This window comes from Mustela lutreola, chromosome 13, assembly GCF_030435805.1.
Source record: "Mustela lutreola isolate mMusLut2 chromosome 13, mMusLut2.pri, whole genome shotgun sequence".
Classification (NCBI taxonomy): domain Eukaryota; kingdom Metazoa; phylum Chordata; class Mammalia; order Carnivora; family Mustelidae; genus Mustela; species Mustela lutreola.
Window position 1 is genome coordinate 33,951,995 of NC_081302.1, and position 19,691 is coordinate 33,971,685.

General features: G+C 39.1%; 1 long non-coding RNA gene across 2 annotated transcripts in view; it reads right to left on the bottom strand.

Annotated features, from left to right (window-relative positions):
- Window positions 1–478: 478 nt before the first annotated feature.
- Window positions 479–19,691, bottom strand: part of LOC131814006 (uncharacterized) — a 41,699-nt gene continuing 22,486 nt past the window's right edge. For both annotated transcript variants that reach the window (XR_009347085.1, XR_009347086.1), the window contains one exon: window positions 479–1,661. This is a non-coding gene — a long non-coding RNA (uncharacterized LOC131814006). The remainder of the gene's footprint in view (window positions 1,662–19,691) is intronic.

The following is a 19,691-nucleotide window of genomic DNA, read 5'->3' on the forward strand; positions in this document are numbered from 1 at the left end:
GTGCTTTTGCCAATGAGAAAACTGAGGCCCAGGAAATATATTTGTACATCTGTGAACTGCACAACCCGACACTCCCCTCAGCCAGCACTGGAGCCTTCATTTTTCACCAGTGGTTTTATCTCTATACTCCTCCAGTAACATTGGCCTGGATAATGACATTTTCCTTTGAAGAAGGGCTAGCAGCTATAACAACCACTTTCTCTTTACGTCGGGTGATAATGAGGTTTGCCCTAAATTGTGTAATAATGAAGTCTCAGTCTTCAGAGGTAGAGAATTGGATGTGAAGCTCTATTTGGCTGTCAGTAGACTCATGAATTTTCTCCTCACTGGTATGTGAGCCATCGGGGTACTTTTGACTAGAAGGACTTTTTTTTTTTTTTTTTTTCTTAGAAAGTCAGAATTTCCCAGACTGAATGTTCTCAAAATATGAGGTCTTCTCTGTGATGCCAGTCATCTGGCACGATTCATACGTGTAGGGAATGTGTTAAAAGGAGGTTGGTTTGGCACGGTCCTTGACATCTTCAGAAAGACTGGCAGGACTGTCACTTGCTATTATGGTTCTAAATGCAACCAGAGGACACTGAACAATGGGGCACCCAAAAAATAAATGAAAGTTTTAGAAGTGCTCTCTCTGAGCATCTCAGTGAGATCAAAGGGTTCAGTGGTAGTTTGGCCGGGCTTGTGTTTTATGAGCTCAGAGTGTTTCTTCCTTACCAAGCCTTCATCTCGACATGCCAGTCAGCCAGTATGGTCAAATATCTGAGACCAAAAAGGGAGAAAAAGCAGTTCCTGATTACACGAACCAAGCAATTGATAAACTCCTCTCTATCTGCTCAGTTGTCTGGCTGCCATCGGCCTTTTCCAGGGTGCACATGATCTTGCTCATCAGACCCTTAATTAGTTTTATCTGTGTGGGTCCTTATTCTCTGGTGATGGTGGTGGATGATGGCACCTGCTCTTTGACCATTGCTTCTGTTGGCCATAAATTCTGCTATGTGGATGTTTTTAGTCAGGGCCTGGGGGAATCTCCTAATTCTACGTCATGCTTTCTTTTAATAATTTCTTCTAATTCTATGTCACGGTCTACAAAGCTTTCTGTCATATCAAAAAAGGCGAATTTGAAAATCCCTCTTCTAAATATATGCATGACAGAGTTCAATGGACTCTGACTACATTTGAATAACTCACTGTATGGCCTTCATAAGAAAGTTCACTGGGGCCCATTGTTTGGGATATTATTGACTTAACATTCATTAAGAGACTCATAAAAATTTACTTCCTGCATGTTCGGGGCATGGTGTTTAAGCTGTAAATATGGCAATATGGGTGTAAATATTGGCTTAAAACTTCTCTTTGAGTCATTTATTTTCTTTATCTTATTGTCTCTACATCACCGTTCTCCCCTGTTTAGGCTGGCCCTTCCCCAGTCTTCCAATGTGTTCTCTGAATTCCCAGTGGCAGCTTGGTTGGGATTCTTCCCGAAAGAGTCAGGGGGCACGGAACGAGGATAATTTTTGTTCTCACTCTGTTCCAGACACTCCGTAGCGGCTGAACACGAAGACGGCACTCCACTGGGATGACCTTTGATTCTTGGCAGAGGAGAGCGATTTCACTGAGGGAATTCACTGCAGTTGATGAGTCTCTAGTGTTTGTCAAGATCTCTGTGGAAACAAACAGTCAGAGGGTCTTTGTGGAAGAGTCCAGAAATAATTGAGTAAGCCAGGAGACCCTTATTCCACCCCCCTGCAAAAAAAGAAAGAAAGAAAGAAAGAAAAAAAGTCAGGTTATACTTTTCTTTTAAGGGCTCCCTGATTGCCTTGTATAAATAATTGCTATTCCCCAGCACTTTCCCTTTTACTGAGAAAAATACAAAAGAAAAGTCAACCGAATCAAGACATAATTTCATTTTTACAGCTGAATAAGCTTTGTCTTTGGTTGTTTTAAAAATGAAATAAATGGGAAAATATTTGTTAGAGAATAATAAACACACCCAGGTATTTGCTGCTCTTCTCAGGCCAGGCTAGGATTGAAGTGGCTCGGTAAGACCACCTGTGTTTCTTGGTGCGAGCCCAGCAGAGCTGCACAATCTGTAGAGTTGGTCTCAGTCCAGCGACCTGGCTACATTCTTGGATCTCTTACTCAACATGAGGCATCAAGATCACTGGAAACTTTAACAAAAACATCAACAACCGAAAGAGCCAGTTAGCCTATGGTCTGACCCCCAGCCTGCACACCCGTACATCAATCTACTTCGAATCTTCTGGGAAATTAGTTCAGCGTTCAAGGCAGGAGAAGGGGCAACCTGAGGGTACAGCTGCTCAGTCTCCCTGAGGAGATGAGGAATCTGCAATCACCCCAAAGCGTACATTTCAATGGTTGCTTTTTAATCTGCTTTGCACTTGGCCAAATAGATGCTTCCATAATAACTCTAAAAGCATCAAAGAAAAAGCAGCATACTCTGTTGCATTCCAAAATGGAATCCAATAAAAGAAATATAACTCAAAATCATTTCAGAAGCAATTAATAAATTGCTACTCAGAAGCAGCTCCTCAAGGAAGTTTGCTGTTCGGCCCAATAATCTAAAACACATCCTGAAAACAGAAGCTGAGGAGGAAGGAAAAAGATAACGAATCTTATTTTCTACTTGTGATTTTGGTATACTTCAAATAATTTGGATCCTTTCTGAATCTGCTACGTTAGATGTTATTTTTTCAAGTTCCCAAAGGTCTCCGTCGTTTAACTACCTTTATCTACAGATGCCAAAACGGCCATGTGAACTCTCACAGTGTCACTACTGAACCAGCCCGCCTTGGCCTTGGGACCAGCTTCCAGAACCCATCTATGTGACTGTGGACAGGCCATCTGACCCCTTTCAACTCAAAGTTTTCACATAAAAATGAAAAGATAGGATAAGATTCTGGTTTCCCCCAGGGCACTTCATGAACACACTGGGTTAGTAGACATTATGTGGAGAAAGATTTTTACTTTGTGTTTCAGAAACACTATATTAAGCAAAGTTAAATGGAGATTTACAGCAGGACTTCCCCCATCTTCTAATATACTAATTGCGACCCTAAGTTGGGGGGGCTATGCTACGTAGCAACATGAAAGCTTATTTGATTGACCATGGGACTCTTGTTCATAGACTATCCTGGGACTAGTGTAATCTAAGGTTGCTTCCAGCTCTAAAATTCCATTTTTCAATCTGAAGTAGCTAATTGCAAATTGGCATGTATACAAAGGTCATCATCACAGCAATTATTAATCATCATTGAATGATGTGCTTCACAGGTGGATGTGTGGGAACATGGAACAGAGCAGGCATATATAAATCCTACCTCAGCAGGAGGGTTTTCCTATTCTCCACCTATTCTCCCCACCCTTGGGGGGCTGATCTCCCATGCACACATGGCCTTGGTCAGAGAGAGAATGTCCAAGACTCATCATAATGTAAACCGGTATTACTTATTACTGGTATTACTCACTGTACCCTGTTATTCTCCTTGCGTTTCCTAGGGGCAATATAAAGTTTAAGTAATCGACATGGTCTGTTTCTCTACTCAGCATTATATCCACCACACATACATCATTTCTTTTCCAGAAAATAAGATCAATTTTATTTTAAAATCTTTTAAAGCAACAGCCTCAATTAGACTTTAACTGGAATACTTTTCTCAGTCTAATATTCATGTATGACTGACCCATACCCATACCCAATATCAAATTTTATAAGTTCCTTCCTCATTATTGTGATTAAAACTTAGCCTTAGAGGTTAGGAAAGGAAAAATGAGAGTGAGTATGAAGCAACTGAATTGTCTTTGTAGTGTCTTTCTAGTTTGTTTTCTTACCCCCATGGGCTCCTTTTCCCAAATTTTAAAAAGTATAACAATGATCTGGGATTAGTTTATGTATATGATAAAGGATAGAAAGTTAGTTAACATTTTAGGTAGATTAATATTTTAATTATAAACTTAAACATATAATTGTAAATACAAATAAATTATCATAGTTTTCCTTGTCAACAGTTACTCATCTCCCTCACTTTAATGATTAAGTCCGTGGGTGGTCAGGCCAAAACTTGTTTAACACTTGGTAGCTGTAAAAATACTCCTCTCCAATCTCCTATCACATAGAGTATAACTGACTGATGCTTCAGCTGCTGCTCTCTGAATCACCACTGAATTTGAGCAAAGGTCACATTTCCCATGAGCATTCCTGAGAGACACAGGGCTTCTTTGATAGGCAAATTTGGCTTGAAGACTCTAACAACCTTGCCAAAACCGTTCAACTGCACTACTGTCTAAAGCTCCTCCATTCAAACTTCCTTCCTTCCCCCTTCTCTTTCACAAGGGTGAGACCTGCATTTTGGTCTCTATTGGTTCTCCCTTCACTGGCATGTACCCCAATAAATCTCTGGATTGGTGATTTTATCTTGATTTCTGGGTTTTGTAGGACCTGAGCTAACATGAACCAATTACTGATTTGTCTGTTTATTTATTTTTAATAAATAACACTGCAGTGAAATTTTCATAAGATCTTATCCCTGGCTATTGTAAATTAATTCCTTAGTACACAATCTTAGAAGTGTAATTGCTGGCAGCACAGAACGTATATTTTTTAAAACTTTTGATACATATTGAAAAAATGAACTCTGGAAATTGTTCCAATTTATATAACCAAAGCAAATTCCTTTCTCTTTTGGGTTGTTTATACTTTTTCTTAATGACTTATAAGAGACTTTTACATGTTAAGGACGATAAACTTAGTGAAATTATTTTTTTTTAAAGATTTTTTTTTAATTTATTTGAGAGAGAGAGAGAGAGAAAGACTGGGGTGAGTTCAGGGGGGAAACAGAGGGGGAGGGAGAAGAAGAGGTAGAGAATCTCCAGCAGAGTCCATGCTGAGCACAGATCCCATCAAGGGGCTCAATCTCACAACCCTGAGATCATGAACAGAGCCAAAACCAAGAGTCAGATGCTCAACCAACTGAGCCACCCAGGCACCTCAGTGAAATAATTTTAAGTTTTAGCAATCATTGACATAAATCATCAATCTCAATCAAATAACTGTACTAAATGAATTCCATCTACTATAATAAAACTTAAACCTCCCCCACACTCCTGGATACACACACCAACTCATAATATATATATATATATATACAGTCCATGGGATTATTATACTGAACAAAGCAAAATAGGAAAATTTGTTCTCTGGAAGAATTCCTATGGTACCAATAACATCAAGGAGTAACTCGGTCTCATATTGCTGGTAAATCATCTTGGGGAGCAGCTAACAGAATCTGGCCAGAGATAGCAGAGGAATTTTGTGTGGGCATGTGCATTAGTTTACTTTCCAAAATAATCCCATCTGGATGCATGAGAAATGTTCTATCTGTTTCAGCTCATTAGGAGACAAGAGTCAAGCAAACACACTCATTGATTTAACATGCTGGATCTGTGAGAAATGAGTCATCCACTGCAATTTACTTCACCAACTTTGGAGATAGAAGATGACCCACACACATTTTCCGAGTTGTCTGTTATTTTAGAGCTTAGAAAACCATAATACCATATAGACTGTCTCTAAATCAGACACCCAAAACAATTAGAAACTTGGGGTAGGAGAATGAATAGTTTGAAGCTCAATTCTAACGTATTTTAATTGGTTCTTGAACCACTGGGGTCAACGAGAAAACATGACTAATTTTAAGTAAAATAACCTTATACAAATATATCTTGTAAAACCTTAGCTTTCTGTACTGAGAGTCTCAACTCAAAAACAGGCCTTGAAAACGCACTTTAGTTTAGTTTAGAAGTGGTACCATTTCCCCCGTGTAAACAATGTTTCCTTCCTGTTCCTTTCTACAGACAAGTACTATTGTATTCCCAAGTGAATAACAAAAATCTTACTTAGTCCATAATAGACTCAATAGAAACTGTGAGAAGTTACAAAGAAGGCATGACTCTCTCCACCTTAGGGTCTCCCTGCCTGGTAGAAAACAGAAATGAAAATGTCTGAAAACCATTTGGGTCCACTTAAAAGCTCCAAAGTATCAACTTACTGTTAAGGGGCACTAATAGAGAGAGGGAGCTTAACATTTGCATTACTGACTTGAGCAAAACAAAGGAAATGAAAGCATGAGCCGATTAGAAGGACCAGTGAAAGATGCAGAGCCTTTCAGAGTATTACATATTCATTTTCCTGGAAAATGCCTGCTATTTTAACTTTCAACATATCTCTTGAAACGATAATCTATGATTATTAGTGTGTTAATATCTTTACAACAAATCTCTCCATTTTTGACTCTGACTTCTAGACCATTAACAATAGGGAGGCATGTGGTCCTATGTGTGTTGTTGTGTGTGTACGTGTGCATGTGTGTATGTGTGTGTGTTGTTATTTTAATTGTGTTGTGTATACTGCTGTTAGAATCCTTTTCAGTATTGGTATAAGGACACTAATTACTTTATTTTAAATAAACAGTAGGAAATAAATCTGCAAGTGAAACCATCCAAAATAGCATAAAGAATGTCAAACCTTATATTTCTATAAAATGAATCAAACCACTTATGTTGAGACATTTTTTAGGACCAAGCGATTTAAAATAATGTTTTCTCCATCTACATTATGCTGACAGAAATGTATCTGTCTTTACCAAGGCCAAAGAAGTTGGTAAACTGAGGACAAATGCAATGTCTCAGCTGACTATTTGCCAATTTAAATTGCCCAAGTTCTGCTTGGATGAATCATTGTTCACTTTTTGTCCTAGACTGTTAAAGTAATAGTTTCAGGGGAGAAAATGTAAAGACTGTCAAATTTATTCCAAAAATGAATGCATTTTAGTGGAAAGAAGAGCTCCTGTATGTTGTGACTGAATAATGTCCACCCAAAGATGTCCATGTCCTAATCACCAGAACCTGTGACTATTTTATATTACATGGAGTGAAACTTGTAGATGGAGTTAAGTTTGCTAATGAGCTGAACTTAAGATAAGATCATTCTGGATTACATGGGTGGGCCTCATGTAATCACAAGGGGTCTTAAACAGGGAAAAGGGAAACAAAAGAGTCAGATCCAGGGAGATGGCATCATGAGAAAGACTCCCCTGGCCATTGCTGGCTTTGAAAATGGAAGGAGCCATAAAGCAAAGAATGAAAGTAGCTTCTGGAAGCTAGGAAAGGCATAAAAATAGAACCTCCCTAAGGCTTTGAGAATGAAACACAACTATGCCCATACCTTGATTTTAGCCCAGTGAAAACCATTTTAAACATCTGACTTCCAGAACTGCAAGGTAATAAATTTATGTTATTTTAAGCCACTAAGTTTGTAGTAATTTGTTACAGCAACAATAGGAAGATGAAACATTGGGCTGTCAGTCATATGGGATTTTCAAAAGTGAAAGTGTGTGTGTGTGTGTGTGTATTCAGTGTTATTAAATCTGAGTTTTTAATCATGATAGGCTAAATTCTAAATTCAGATTAAGTTCTCATGGATGATTCTTTTTATGAGCATATAGCACAATAATAATATAAAACTGCTTGGGAAACTCTTGAGTCATAAGAAGCAACTCACTTCTATTAATTTTGAGGAGAGTTATATGACTAGAGACTCATCTCTGGGGAAAATACCTCTGATTATTCCAAAGTGAGTGTTTTAGGCCGGAAGCTAATGGAGGATATCCTCCTTGTAAAGAAGAAGGGAGGCCTAGGGTCCAGGAAGGAAGGGATTCAACACAAAAGTGACAGAAGGGAGTCCTCAGGATTATAGTGAAGAGAGAGCCTAAGTGGACAGTAGAGCACCAAGAATAACGGAGGCCAGTCAATACTAGGTAGGCCAGTCAATACTAGAGAGATCAGGAAAGGCCCCTTTCCAAAAGTTATACGGATAGAATAACTGGTGCATTAAAGCATAAGATTGTCGGGGCATGGGTTACCGAGGATGCTCGGTTGGTTCAGCATCCCACTAGATTTCAGCGCAGGTCATGATCTCAGAGCCGTGAGATTGAGCCCATGCGGGGCTCCATGCTCAGCATGGAGTCTGCTTGAAAGCCTCTCTCCCCTCCTCCCTCCACCCCTCCCCCTGCGTGAAATAAATAAATAAATAAAATTGTTTTTTAAAAAAGCACAAGTTTTTACTGCTTTGGTGAAAAATCAGGGCACCTGGATGGCTCAGTCAATTAAGTATCTGACGCCTGATTTTGGCTCAGGTCCTGATTTGGGGTTCATGAGATTGAGCCCCTCCTTGGGCTCTGTGCTCAAGGGGAGTCTGTTTCCCTGCCTCTTCCTCTCACTCTCTCTCTCTGAAATAAATAAATTAATCTTAAAAAAAAAAAAAAAAACTAATTCCATGAAAAACCAAAAGTAGTACAGAAAAGGATAGCAATACCATTATTCTATAGAATTCAGCTGCCAATAATTCTTTTATGATCACAATAATTCAATCCTGAAGATTGAACTAACCGACATTACAACAACATTAGGAGAATGGGGCATGGGAACGTTGCTTGTGTGGTGGAAGATGGGGTGTGAAAGAGACCCAAATCTTTATTTTCCAAAGTGGGAAGTCACTAAGTAAAGCCTAAGTAAATAAGAAATGTCTAAAATTCAAAATCCAGGTGTAATCCTTGGGAGGTAAAGACCGAAAGAACAGTCGTAAGAGTTGCAAGGAGTTTCCACTGGAGAAGGAGGAAGTGGAAGAGCACGGGGCAGCCGTGCGTCTCAACAAGCCTCACGCAACTGCACCGTACTTTAGTCTACACATGTGCATTTAACTGTATTCAACACACAACCTCATAAAATTGAAATTTTACCTTAAGAAAAGACCAACGAACAGTGTGCTTTAATAAGCACCCATACCTCCCCCTCTGCTGAGCCCACAGCCTGTATTTCGCCAAAGGTTTTTGTTGTTGATGTTGTTGCTGTTGCTGCTGCCGCCGATGATGATGATGATACACATTAGCCCTTGGGCCTAATTCTCAAGCTTTCCTAGTGAATTCGCCATGGGATAATGAAGTCGGAAGGTTTGCATTTTGTAAGGAGGCTCCTTAAAAACACCTTATCCCCTTATCCTCTCTGAGACTGACACCTACTGAAACGTCTACCCAAAAGCCAGAGAGGAATCCAAATATCCTCTATGTTAGTTTAAACCTGGATTAGAAAATAAGATTTGGGGGGCACCTGGGTGGCTCAGTGGGTTAAAGCCTCTGCCTTTGGCTCAGGTCATGATCTCAGGGTCCTGGGATTGAGACCCGCATCGGGCTCTTTGCTCAGCAGGGAGCCTGCTTCCTCCTCTCTCTCTCTCTCTGCCTGCCTCTCTGCCTACTTGTGATCTCTGTCTGTCAAATAAATAAATGAAATCTTTAAAAAAAAAAAAAAGAATGAATGAATGAATGAATGAATGAAAAGAAGATTTGGATTTTTCGTTGAAAAGAGACTTCTTTCAAATTTCCCAGAACTCTGCATGTAGAAACCTTAATGGGACGGACCATGAAGAGGAAAGGCACTGCTAAGACTGTAGAGCGAGTATACCCATCAGGGCTCAGAGCGCCAGTGGGCCTCTGACCTGTCTCTAAGTAGTAGGTGCTAGGCCCGAGCCAGTGTGTTTTGATGGGAGGAACAGGAACAGGACAAGCCCCTCAACCCCAGCTCTAGGGAAACTAGACTGAAAAAAGGGGAGACAGTGCCCTTAGTTACATATATAAAGTCTCCTTGCCCTACCTCAGCATGTTGCTCTTGAGACTTTGAGAGGCAAAAGGTGGAACACTTTCGATGAAAGTATATGTTTTTGCCTTATGAGGTTTGAATAAAAGGAACAGGAGGAGAAAGTGGTCTCTCTACAGAGAACTAAAAGAGGGCAAGTAATTGCCAACAGTCAGTCAACAGATACGTATTGAGTGAATGCCCTACGCCAGACGTTGGATGCCACACTTAGTGCAGATCCTGTGCTTTGCAAACTCTGACCTCTCAGTGAAACTTACAGGACTCACTGATTCCTAGCACCCTAGCAACTTGAATTTCATTCCTCTTTCTCCCTATCTCTGTTTCTCATCTTTTTTTCTGGGGCTATTTCTCTGCTTTTCTCCCATTTTCAAGTCTGTGTGCGATATCTGTTTGACCCAGTTCTAAAACAACCCAAAGCTAAACCACAGCCAAGCACTAAAAATATAAGCTTGCAACAAGAAAAGAAGCAGGTACATTTTCTGTTATGTTACAGCTTCATAATATTTTATCTATTTTTCTGCCAGCAACAAAGCAACAGATAAAATTTTCCCTACTACTCCAGAAATATCATTCATGTCTTTTTGAACCTTTACACTAGAAGAAAGCTCCTTAGGAAGTCATTTCCTTCCTGTAAATCAAACAAAATTACTTTATAAGATAAAGTTTTTGCTTTCCTATCATCATGATAGCCTATAAATCTGGAAGAAAGGGCAAGGAAAAACTGTCCGCATCAAGATGAACTCTCTAAAGATGCAGGGCTGGCCTTCCCTGTAGCCTACTTGACCAATGGAAATATACCTCATTCTGGAAAATAAGAAGGAGCCTGGGAGGAACAGAGAAGACTCAGAGTCCAATTAGGCCTGACATGAGATTCCAGAAGTAAAAGATCTAGAAAGCAAGAAGAAGGAGCAGAAATGAAAAAGAGCTAGAAGACACTTTGCTCTGAATTCTCTCCTAAGGCACAATAGTGGGAAAACGAAAGTAGCCCATTGCATTCGCCACTGCTGTCTTCTTGAATGTCCACCATATGTCGGGCAGTTGGCAAACATTATCTTGAATCTTCATTAGAACTCTGTTAGGGAGGCATTTCCACCCACTTTCACAAATGAAGACGGAGGCTCAAGCTGGTCAAACAACTGGTCCAAGGCCACTCAGCTGTTATGTACCATAGCCAGGATCCAAACGTTGACCCAACAGATGGATAGACCCCAAAGCCATCCCCCTCTCTGCCATTCCAAACTGCGTTCCAAAAGGTGTGTCAAAAGGTGTTCCAAAAGGTGTGTCAAACTAATGAATGAATGCTAGAAGTGGGTGCAGGAAAAAAGGATTTTAGAATATGGATTTACAACTATTAGAAGGAAGGAATAAATAGACATAAGACTTGAGTAAGGATTTTGGCCTTTTTTTTTTTTTTTTAAGAAGATACATCTGGAATCATGATGGATAGAGAAAGAAAGAGGTCGATGAGTAAAGAAAAGCTGCTGAAGAGTAACAACTATTATTTTAAAGAATAATCTCCCTAGGGCAGTAATGAAAGCCATTGTAGGGACATTGAAAACCAGTTGAAAAAAAATATTAATGGGAATTTTGAAAAAAGAAGAACAATCCTGGCAGCAAAAACATAGATTAATTGTTATGTCGATTCTATTTATTTCAATGATGTTATACTATGGAATTCATGTGGCTCCTAATTAACTCAAGCCTGTATAAGACTCTTATATTTATTGAACTTCATAAGGGGAAGCAATAGAATATATATTTCAGCATCTTAAGTGACATTAACAAATGATAATGATACTTATCTCTAGGGATATTAGATACTAATAACATTGCTTATTCATGTAAGTGCCAAATGCTTTTTACATCTTACAGTTCTACTTAAATTAATACTATCCATTAATGCTATCCTCTGACACTAAGTTCTACAGGTTAATTATGTATCTTAGGTTGTTTCCTAGTTACCAGTTTTACTTGTCTTTAATTGGGTCTTCTTTTGTTCGAAAGAGGCCTGATCACTCTCATTAGATTCATTGCCTTCTTTAATTAGTTTAGCTGACAGTTAAATCTACTGCATTATCAATTCCATGGTCTCCCCTGTGCCTAATCCCATGGTTGATGCTACATTCCTTAAGCAGAATTAAGATAGACTTTAACCAGTAATGTGATGTAGGAAAAATGTGGGATCTCCATTCCCTTTCCAATACTCTGCCTTTCCTACTATGTACCCTCTTCCTCTCTATCACCCCAACACCAGATCACCATGGTCATCATCACGTATGTCAGCGTCATCACTACCATCTCCAAGTCCTCCATAAACATATTTTCTGGCACATGGATCTACACTTGTGATTTGTGAGGTTTGAGCATCACTCTGAGTATATACTGAACCTCCTAAAATAGTTTTGTCAAACATGGTTCCTGTCTTCCAGAAAGAGTTTCATCTTCTCTAGCTTCATTCCCTCCTTGTTTCCTTCATTCAAACTGGCCAACTTACCATTCCCCTTCTGAAATCTGACCCCATCTCCTTATAAATCTGTATAGACTTTTCTATGTAAGATGCTTTCCCTTTCCAAATCATCAAGATACAGTACAAAGGCCATATTCATCATGAAACCTACTCTGCTCTGTTCTCTGTAAGTTCTATCTCTTATATTCCTCCTTATCTGCCCATCCTTCACATTATCACTTTGCCTTTTATACTAAGATTTTATGTGTTCCACATAAGTAGACCTTAATAAATGTTTTTTGATGGAAGGGAGGAATGAGAGAATTTATAACGTTGGTCTCGGTTTAGTCTGCAAGGGTTATATGCCTTTCTCCTCCATTGGAAAGGGAGCAGAGGTTTCACTACACATACTCAGATCCTCTTGGAATCTTTTAATGTAAATCCCATAAAAGAGACACTTACTGCATGTCTACTTATGGGAAAGAAAGATGGTATTCAGATGGAGAAGGTGAATGATTGCTGTGAAAATGGTGAAGCGTGAGCATATTTTTATAGCAGCAATGTTAAAGCATATGCAAATGCCTTCTAAAACATAATTGACCAATTGTCGTGATCATTCCACTCCAGCTTGGTATTCTGAACTCAGCTGAGTAAAAATGAAGTGTCTTCATAGATATGGAGGGCAGATTAATGAGCCTTGGATCAGGTCATATCTCTTTACTCCCCATTCAGTAATACTACAAACAGGTTTGAGAGACATGGCAAGAGAACAGCTTTCTATACTCCTGTTCTCCCCTGTTCTCCATGCCTTCCCCAGATTGATAGGCCTACAAGGGGTGGTGAGCAGCTGTCTGCCTTGGGAGGCCCACAGTGGTCATTTCTTAATGTCCCTGTGCCTTTAAGTGGCTTCCACAAATAAGGAGTGGGAAGAAGTGAGTTCACAATGTCATGGAAAGAACTTACTCGGAAGAATCAAACTGATCTCACTTTGAATCTGGATCTAGTACTTTCTAAAAGTCACTCTGCTTCTTGGAGTTTCAGCATCCCCATCTGGAATTTAAAAAAAAAAAAAAAAAAAAGTGGGGCTAACATCTTCTACTCCTTAAGATCATCAGAAGAATTTGAGGATATGTGATAGATGGATAGATACACAGACATTCTCTAGAACAACACCTAGCATCCCAGAAAAAAGACAGTATTTTCAACTTTGTCAGGAACCTTCACTTAACTGGAATGGATCCCATATTTACCAAATTTAGAACCTAAAGGAGTTTAAGATCTTAAACAAACACTGAGGCTAGTACAGATATATCAAGGTCTGAGGTTACCCAGACATTTTGTTAACCCTAAATAAATCAGAGATCGGAGCAGTAAACATTTATAGCAAACATGAGCCATGGAAAGCTCTATTGTGCTTTAGAAGTGATGAGTGACTCATGTGTTGCTACATGTTCAGGCAAAGTGAAGTGGAGGAAGAAATTGCCTTTTTCCCAGTTACTAAGCAAAACTTTGGGAAAGAAGTGAAAACAGAGGAAAGAAGGGTCTGGTTCAGGGAAGAACAGGTGGTGTTTCCAGGAATAAAGACTGAAAGAGAACAAGGAATTGATTCAGTCATCTAAAGAGAATTCACAGGGACTATAAAATAGAAAAATAAGAAAACACCTGGCTTTCTTTTCCTGGTGTGTGCTTACACAACCACATTCTGTCGTTTACTCATTCATTCTGGTATTCGCCTATTCAGTTGCTAATGGGTATTTAGTGGTAACTGAGTGCTAAGCCCTAAGCGTTGAGAACAGAACAGAGAACACTATGGACCCCACTGCGTGACGAGATAAACAACCTCTTGCATGTTTAATTATAAAAGGATGGATATCTGCTATTAAAAAAAATCCTCAGTTTATGACTCCATATAATTAGGAATTTGACAAGTTATGCATTTCTTCCATGTTCAAAACTACAGTTGTGAATGCTCAAACTCCTTTGCCAATTTGCACTTTCCACTTTGGTAAAGGTCATCAAACACAGACCATTGCCCATTTCCAACATTCAGCACGTCTGAAATCCCTGATGGGCTGGCTATTACCTGTGCCCCCACAAGTCTGCAGACCTAATCTCTCTCTCTCTCTCTCTTATTCTCTCTCTCTCTTCTCTTTCTTTCTCTCTCTCTCTCTCTCTCTCTCTCTCTCTCTCACACACACACACATACACACACACACATGTCTGGGAGTGGCTTGAGCACTCAGGGAAATGTGGACATTAGAAAAATATCTTAAGAAATTATTATGCAATTAAGTTCACGCAGTAAGGTCTGTATGCAAATAATTATATCCAAGTATTTGCTCTTTATAATGAGATAACCAAACTAAGATATTACCCTTTAGGGACCAAATTTTTTTATCTTCTTCTGTCCAGTGGTTTAAATCTATGAACTAAAGAAACTTTTGTGTATTTCAAATATGGAAACAATGCACTATTATGATTTTCTTTTAAAAAATTTCATGTAACTCAAAACTACTTAAATGCTTAAACAACAAGCATCTCCCCCTTCTCATGTTTTGAGTCATTCATCTCAGATGTATTAGTCACATTCCTTAAGGCTGAACCTTACTTTATTAATTTCTGAAAATTTCTTTTCATATAAAGATATCTGCAGTTCTGCAAGAGCGTCAGAACAAGATCAGTCTGTTCTCAACGTGACAAATTATACGGTTTCTATGTGAACATTGTCCTTCTTCATTCAGTCAGAGAGCATGAGAGATGAAATGACTCAGAGTTTCCCGACACTGGTGGAACAAGTTTACTTCAGCAGCCCCTTAAATACTATCAGAGATGAACTTGATTCTTCCCAAGTGCAAGCAGCTTCTAGAAGATCACATTCTAGATAAGTGATATATCATTAATAACCTAGGAGTGCAGTATAAGTTTAGCAATAGAATTATATCTGTCAAGATAAGAAAAGGAGCTGAGGAAGCCATCTTGTTAACCCCTGAGTTATCCCAGACAAGTCAACATTTAAACTTTCTTACACAAATGTTTATCCATCAGAGCAGCCTGGTGATGTTAATTTTGGTAAGGAATATCAACATCTTTATGTTACAAACAGACATGTAGAGACCTATTCCAAATTATGAAGCAAGTCACAGATTAGATACATCAATAGCATGCCAATGCTCAGACCTCCTGGGAAGCCCAGTGTGAGGCTACATTTCTCTACTTGATGGAAATACTGCTGGTTTCCTCAGCAGTCTCAACTTCTAAAACTATTCTATATGTTTTTCTTTCTTTTTTTAAAGATTTATTTATTTATTTGACAGAGAGAGAGCTCAAGAGGGCAGAGTGGTAGGCAGAGGGAGAGGGAGAAGCAAGCTCCCACTGAGCAGGGAACCCAATGTGGGGCTCGATCCCAGGACCCCAGATCATGACCTGAGGCAAAGGCAGATGTTTAATCAACTGAGCCGCCCAGGCATGCCAACATGTTCTTCTTTTTTAAAAAGATCCTGGGTGTCAGAGCCGTAGTCCAACATATCTCAATGTTTGCGTACATAAAAGTAGAATGAACACACAGAGTGGTGGACAGAAAAATAGACTTTACAGTCCAGGAGAATTACATTAGGCCCCTGCTATGTGAATTACTTAATTTAAATCCACCCTAATTTTTTCATCTGCTTAAAAAAAATAATAATGGACCTATTTCATGGGGATTTGTGAAGATTAAACAAGATAATGCATTTAAAGAGTTACTCCACAGATGTTAGTTATCATTCTCTTCCCTTCTCAAAAAGTAATGAGGGTTTTTTTTCCCACAAAGAAAATCAAATAAGGATATGTTTAACATTTATCAAAAAAAAAAAAAAAAAGAAGAAAAGAAAAAAGAATAGCGCAAAGAAAATAGTCACCAAAGGACTAATGGAAGCTCTATGTCAAAGACCTATTAGTGTAGTGGTTACCAAGCTAAGCTTAGAGTCACCCTAGAGCAAACACCCCTCACACTGCCTCTACCAGGCACATCCCACATCCCAGATTCCATTGCAAGTTCCCTCCCCAACCTTGGTATTGATGCTAAAGAAAATGGGTTGTGGGACAGGATGAGTTTTCTCCCATTGGGCATCTCCAACCCATGCCATCCTCCCAACCTCCTGAGCTAGGGCAAAATGGCGGCAGAAGCCAGAGTTAACAATAACAACAGCATCAGCTCCTTCGAATCTTTTCTGAATGGAGGCAGTATATAAATGTAAAAATAAACAAATTGCAAGCTATGAGGCAACCACAGAGTATTATAAAAAATGGGAAGAGTATGGGCTTTGGAGTCAGCCAGATGTACTCTGCTACTTCTTAGTTGTGTGCTCTTTGGTGTGTTTCCAAAGACCCCAAACCCTCACTTTCTTCCTTGTCATATAGGGCAGTAATAGCTGCTAAAGAAGGTTATTCTGAGAATAAAAGGATACGGGCACCTGGATGGCTCAGTCAGTTAAGCGTCCAACTCTCAGTTTTGGTTCAGATCATGGTTTCAGGGTCATGAGATTGAGCCCTGTGTCCAGCTCTGCACTGGATGTAGAGTGCATAAGGTTCTCTCTCTCCTTATGCTGAGTGAAATAAGTCAAGCAGAGAGAACCAATTATCATATGGTTTCACTTATTTGTGGAGCATAAGGGATAACATGGAGGACATGGGGAGATGGAGAGGAGACGGGAGTTGAGGGAAATTGGAGGGGGAGATGAACCATGAGAGACTATGGACTCTGAAAAACAATCTGAGGGTTTTGAAAGGGAGGGGGGTGGAAGGTTGGGGGACTCTGGTGGTGGAGGGCACGTATTGCATGGAGCACTGGGTGTGGTGCACAAACGATAAAATCTGTTACACTGAAAAGAAATTAAATTTTTTTAAAAATCTTTAAAAAAAAAAAAAGATTCTCTCTCTTCCTCTCCCTCTGCCCCTCCCTTTTCTCCCTCTCTCGAAAAAAATAACTAAATAAATAAAAATAGAGAGAAGGAGGATAGTATATGTAAAATGACTAGGCCAATTTCCCAGAACCTGAACTATCCTATAGATACTAACATCCTTCCAATGCTCACAGGTACACAACTGCAGCATAGTATTTGCTATATTGGAAGAAGCGGAGAGGGAAGACAGAAACTGAGAGGTTGCAAACAGCAAAGCAATTGAAGTACTAGTCATGGCAGTAATAAATTGAAAGGCTGGGCAAGGAATTAACCCACCAGCCTAATACATACTGATTCAGATTTAGAAAGTGCAGAACATACGGTACTTTTCAATAATGCCATGAAAAGGGGAAAAGGAGAGTTAAGGAATGGCAAACAACTTCATTCTTTATCAGGCTGATTTGGACTGGATAGTGAGCTCCGTAAGACAAAATATAGACAAGACTGGAAGAGTCATGTATTCAGTTAATCCTTGAATACCAACAACTACCAAGTTAAAAATTTAACGAAGAACAACAATCACAGTGATTCTTTTTCTTTTAATAATAAAAGCAGAAAAAAAATCTCATTTTTGAAAATTTAAGTACAGAAAAAAGGAAACAAGGAAATAAAAAACATCGAATTTATTTAGAGGTATGTCATTTAGTTGCCCATTTCTTTATCAACAAATAAGTCAGGCACCGTTCTAAGTAATGGAGATTCAATAGTGAGCAAAAAGAAAAAGTCATCATCTCTCAGAGGGCTTACATTCTGTGGGGAAGGGAGCATGGGTAAGAAAAGCATAAATAAGTCATTTGGTGGTAAGTGCTATTTTAAAATGTTATCTAAGGGGGTAGGGAGAGGAAATACTGGGGTAAGCTTGAGGATCCTTTATCTATCTATCTATCTATCTATTTATTTATTTATTTATTTTAAAGAAAGGCAGACTACTACATGCAGTGCCTCATTTGGATGTGTCTGGAGTCTTAGAAGCTTGACTACAATATGTTCTGTCCGACAAATGGATCTTGGTAGCTTTTTTGGAAGTTCTAGTAGGAGAGGCTGGGGGTCCTTTAACATGAGTGGTCACGTGGGGAGACGGCACATAGGTAAAATCCCTAAGGAAAGTGATGGCACCAGCCACATGGAGCATTCCCAGTAGAGGGAAGAGTGGGTAGAACAGCCCAGTGGAAAGAAACACAAGGAGCTAGAGTGGCTGAATCCAAAAATTTGAGAAGAATGGGAGAGAACAACTTCAGAGAAAGAGTAGAAATGCCAAGCAGGACGATCTGGCTTTAGTTTGGAGGCTCTGAACAGAGGAGCAACACGATCAGACATATTTTAATGGTTTGCTCTGGATGTTGTACTGGGGAAAGAGCACAGAGGGTGGAAAGGCAGGTGCAAGCACCCCAAATGGGGAACTTCTGCAGTGACCTCACTGGGAGGTGACAGAGCCTTGAAACAGAGAAAGAGCTGGAGATGGACAAGTGGTCAGATTCGACACAGCTTGAAAGGAGAGCTGAATGGATTGACTGCTGGATTGGCTGCAGGTATGAAAGGAAGAGAGAAGTTCAGGAATGATTTTAACTGAACAACTAGAAGAATGGGATTTCCATCTTTTAAGATGAAAAAGATTAGAGGGGATATTTAGGGATTAGGGCCTGGGAATAAAAAAATTGGAATGCAGACAGGTCAAGGTTGAGTGACTACTGGCCATATGTGTGGAGATGTCTAAAAGCCTTCACTAATACTCACATATAATATATCTGTAATAACCAAGTGAGACTGTATACTCTGTTCAGATTTGTAATATTGTAATATTTTTCCTAACCTTAAGTGTTCTTTGAGAATTCAATATAAACTTTGTAACATTCCATTGGTAGATTTTTACCATTCATCTCTTTCACACATTTGTTTCACATTTATCATTACTATATTTAATGCTTTCATAAAAATCTCTGACAGCCTCACTGACTAATTCCTTAAGGGACATGTCCAATTAGAGGGTCAAAAAGTGTGAAAACTTGTAAAACCCTTGATACATATTAAGTTGCATTCCCAAAAGGTTATAACAATTTACAGTCTCACACTTAGGTATGAGAGTACCTGCCTGTTTAACTGTACTTTTGCCTGAATAGAAAATTAACATTTTCAAGTCTGAATTTCCAATTCTATAGTAAAAATGATCAATGTTGAACTTGCATTGATCTGGATAAGATAAATTTATTATATATAAATATATATATTTTAATAATTTATATATTATAAATTTATTTACTGAATTTGGATATTTCCGCATCAGTTTATGTGGCTTGTGAATATCTCCTTTTATAAATTATATACTCCTATCCTTTAAGTTGATCTCTTTAGAAGTTAACAGTTAACACTGAAATAAGGACTGTCATACAGCAGTAGGTAACACAGGCTGTATGTGCTCAGAATCTGCACAACCTTATTATTAATGCTTAGCTTACAGATGAAGAAATTTCAGACTAAGGAGAGGAGATGGGCTGCTTTCGGGTGCACAACTAGTCAGTGCCTGAACTGGGACTTGAACCTACCCTGACTCCAGCGACCCCCGAAAGGAACCATCTTTAGTCATT